Source organism: Halyomorpha halys, unplaced genomic scaffold, assembly GCF_000696795.3.
Source record: "Halyomorpha halys isolate HHAL.00 unplaced genomic scaffold, Hhal_1.1 Scaffold326.1, whole genome shotgun sequence".
In the NCBI taxonomy this organism is placed as follows: domain Eukaryota; kingdom Metazoa; phylum Arthropoda; class Insecta; order Hemiptera; family Pentatomidae; genus Halyomorpha; species Halyomorpha halys.
In genome coordinates, this window is record NW_027106117.1 from 42,009 (window position 1) to 46,521 (window position 4,513).

The following is a 4,513-nucleotide window of genomic DNA, read 5'->3' on the forward strand; positions in this document are numbered from 1 at the left end:
ACTATAATATTAATTGGAAAGCAATTCCTAATTTTAATTAATTTATTCGTGCAATTAAACCTAAAGGATACTTTAATGTAAATACTGCTTTATTTAAGAGAATTTAAGTGGTATGTTGTACTAGCTTAACTCCGTAACTTCACTATACAACAGTTGCACAAATTTGTTGTATTTACAGATAAACTATATTAAATAAATTACAGTTGCACTTAAAAGTATAGGTATACTCTTCTTTAATTATTAACTGTTATGTTACTTTTAACAGTTTATAGGACTTTATCACCATGGATCGTACTGGTCCCACTTTAAAAGTAGCATTAAAAAAACAAGAGAAGACTTACTACACTGCAATTGGATTGTCAAACAAAGGAAAGAAAATTTTTACCCTTTGGACCAATAGTTAGAGTGCACTAACTATGCACTGCACTAACTAGCCACTGCAGTTTCTAGGTTGCTAAGGCTAAAGCTCTTAAGTCGTATATAATAGCTGAGCGAAGATTGAGGGAATTTTTTTCTCACACTCCATGCTCATATCGGAGCAATATAGCATTGAGTATAGTCTGGTACAATTAATTGTGGTTCCTACAACTCCTGAGAATGTTTTCTTGGCAACTGAGTAAGTATCCATTAATATAATGTTTAAAATTTAAAATTATATAAGTTCCAAATTTTTAAGTAGCTAACCTCTTATTACAAAATTAACAATTTATTCGTAAATGCATGGAATTTTAGATAATTCATATTTACATTTTAATTAGTATTCTGCCTATTTTAGCAACAGACCATCTCTGTTGAAATGTTTAAATAGAATTTTCATAAATCACTAACACTTTTTTAAAACAATAAATTCAAAAATATTGTTTGGGTTCTTCAAGCTTTTCTATAATTTGATTTTCTTCAAGGTTTCACAGAACTTCAAATAAAATAAAGGTAATCTGTAATTATTTAACTATTTTATGTTTTATTTCATTTATAATGATGTTCCTGCAAAATGGTGGGGCTAATGTATTTACTAGAAAACAAAATATTTAAGAGAAGTATATAAAATATTATTTGCCAATATATATTTTATAATGTGATCAAACTACTGAAATAAAGTATTAGTACACATTTTTTTTGTCACCAAATTACTCAAAAAAATTATTAAGTGGGAGTAAGAGGGGGGAGTAGTATGTGCAGGAAAATCTTTGGCACTTGATAATGAGGAAAGTAAACTCCATGATATCAGATTTGAACCTGCAGTTTCTAGGTTGCTAAGGCTAAAGCTCTTAAGTCGTATATAGTATAATATATCACTCTCTCTAAAATTTAATGTTCAGAAAAAAACAAAAAAAAAAATTTATAAATTGTTCATTGTCTCGTTAAACTTCCTAAAACTACAGCTTTTCTAGTAATCAGAAAACTGTGTCACTTTATAGTATCAAATGTTACTGTCTGTGTTCTGCCATTTTCCTATCACTCCTAGAAGAGTTTCACCAGCACAAAAATGTTGAGAACCACTCTTCTATACCAATGAATAATATGCTATAATGCAATATTTTAAAAATATAAACAATCCTGACGTCAACTATCTAGTTTTAATTGATAGTATAAGCTGACTGCACATAAGCAGAGAGGAAATGTTTTATGAAATTATAATAATAATTTTTATGCTACCAATTCAACATGGGTTGTTCCTTAAATACACAGTATACTGATACTTCAATTTTATTAAGATTTGTTTTAAAAAATAGAAATATAAAAAACATTATGATATAAATAAGGAAAGAACATTAAGTATATATTAGATTTTAAAAAATTTATTTTTTAAATTTTCAAAAATATTACCACCAATATGTAAATTAATTCAAAAACTAAAAAGGATTCTTACCAGCATGCTTCCATTTTAATTTTTCTTTAAAATATAATTATTTCTTAAATAAATGTAAACAGAAATAATTCAATTATTTGTTGTTTATCAGAAATTTCTTAAAGTTTTCAAGATGTTCAAAGTATTTTTCTATTAAAACTACATTTTTTAATTGTAGTAAGTTTGTATAAAATTTCAAGTTTTACTACTACAAAAGCCAATAATTGGTTTTTTCTTCTTACACAGTTTATTCCTTAGCTCAATCTTGCACACAAAGTTGGCAAGATACTTATACAGGAATATATTTATGTGCTTACACATTTGTTTATGAACATATTTCCACCAAAAATTGGTTAAGAAGTTCTTATTTCCAGGGTGAATCACCTGTACTTTACCAGTCATTTATATAGCCTATATAGAGTGGTAAAACAGACCAGAAGAACAGGTTTAATTTCTGTCATCAGTAAGTCATGTAAATTAACACCAAATACCTATAAAACAGAAGAAGAAATAAGGAATGAGAGGATTTTAAATACTATTTTCACCATTACAATTTAATGGTCTTATTAAATTCTATAATAAATTAATACTTAAGACAAAGAAATTTCGGTAAAAATGTATATCTACATTTGGGTTAATACTTTCAGGAAGAATCAATACCAAACTTCCATTTCAACACAGTTGAGGTATAGTATTGATGCAGTGGCAATTTCTAAAATCTAAAAACCTACTGTTCATATGAAACACAATCCAACTACAACACACAAATCAGTCAGTGCTTAATCAATCATGAGATAAAGTCAACATCACTGAGAAAAAGTTTCTTCATCTTACAAACGAAAAAAAAAATTGTATTCTCTAAAAACAAGCCTTCTAGAATAATAACTTGGTACAAAATATTTTATACATACAATAAAATAAATAGCTCTTGAAGGCTCAGGAAAAAAATAAATGACAAATTAAGAACCATCTTAGTTTTCTAAATAGTTGCTTGAAAAAAGAAATAATAAAAAACAGAGAAATATTAAGGATAAAATATACCTCAATAGATTGTGTAGTTTAGAAAGTACTGTTTTATACAACAATAAGTTTTATTTATTTTGAAAATGAATGGTGTCTGAGATTGAAGAACTACTAGCAAATCTTGGCTATCACTGAATTCACTACCAGCTCGAACGAGCAAAAGAAAAAAACTTGGAACAAATTTAACCAATTTAGAATGAATTAAAGCAAAAAAGTAATGTGTAGGTCATGCTAAGTTATTATCAAAATTAAAGTGGCAAGAAAAAAAGAAGATAAACTATCAAGAATAATTAGAAAACAATATAAAAAATATTAACTTTCTATAGATTCTCCTATCAATTATTTGAAAAAGAATGGGGTGGGAGCAGATGAAATGTATTTGGATTATTAAATATTTATCATAAAACAAACATCTTAGATAATAAAGCAGTATATCTTAATTCAGATAAAAAATATAAAGAGTTATTTAAGTAATAAAAACAAGGAACAAAAGTAATAGTATAGGAAGGAACAGTCCTCTATAAAAATTACTGTTCTTTTCATTAATTTAAAATGTGCCAGTAGATGAAAGAAGTACAGTGCTTATCTACTTTATGATTTACAGAGTTTGGTTGAAGTTGGATGTGAATTTATTATTAAACAAGTTCTTTATTCTCCTATTAAATAACTGTGCTGGTTTTTGATTTCGCAATGCTGATAAAACCCAAATCAACCTAAAACTTGTATCTCTCAACACACATTATTTATATCACTGGAAGATATATTTTATACGTCAATATACCCTTTTATAAACTTTTAACACGAAACATCTAAATTATGTCTTGTTCTAGTAATGTTTTCAGGAGGAAATATTAATAATTAATAAATAAATTACAGTTGTAAACATAAATAAATAAATTATAAAATACTGGAAGATTATTGATTGACCGTGTGTATAGATGAATGGAATATGGTCCGGGTGCGGTAAAAAACAAAAAATAAAACAAACTTAAATAGTAAATAATTATACTATTTTTATTGAGCCAACATTTCGCCCCATGTTGTAGGGCTTCGTCAGGGCTAAAAAAGATAATAACACTATAGTTACAAAAAGCAAAAAAGAAAAAACATAAGTGAAAAATAAAAAATAACACTTATGTTTTGTTATTTTTTTCGCACCTGGACCATATTCCATTCAAATTACAAAATAATAAATGTATCTGAATTGTCAAATTTAAGACTTAGTCTCACTGTGTATTAAAGCTAATACTAGATACAAAATAAATTATCCTTGGGCATAAAATTAATTCTATCAAGTTCAATAAATATAAATAACTTGATTACTAACAATACTAAATAAACTTCTATCAACAAAGAAAAAACCTGAAAAACATTGGACACTACATTAAAAATGGTAATGAGAATGTTTAAAAAAATGAATTTAAAAAATTAATATCATAACACTTCCCATGCTGGTTCTTGCATCCTTATCCCATTCCTTTATTCCTTCCAATCCAACTGATGCAATCCAATCAACCTTGGTAATAATTTTGACTTGCCCTTTCCATGTTACATTTTCAGCTGTATACTGTCCTTCTGGTAATAACTTTTCTTATAACCTTCTTGATTCCTTATTCCGAACCTTCGGACCGCGCTTCATTG

The 4,513-nt window shown here is 27.1% G+C and overlaps 1 protein-coding gene across 1 annotated transcript in view; it reads right to left on the reverse strand.

Annotated features, from left to right (window-relative positions):
- Positions 1-2,278: 2,278 nt before the first annotated feature.
- LOC106681314 (ciliogenesis and planar polarity effector 2) overlaps positions 2,279-4,513 on the reverse strand; it is a 16,970-nt gene continuing 14,735 nt past the window's right edge. Inside the window, exon 5 of the mRNA XM_014421564.3 lies at positions 2,279-2,340. The gene's annotated coding sequence lies outside the window, so the exon portion shown is untranslated. The remainder of the gene's footprint in view (positions 2,341-4,513) is intronic.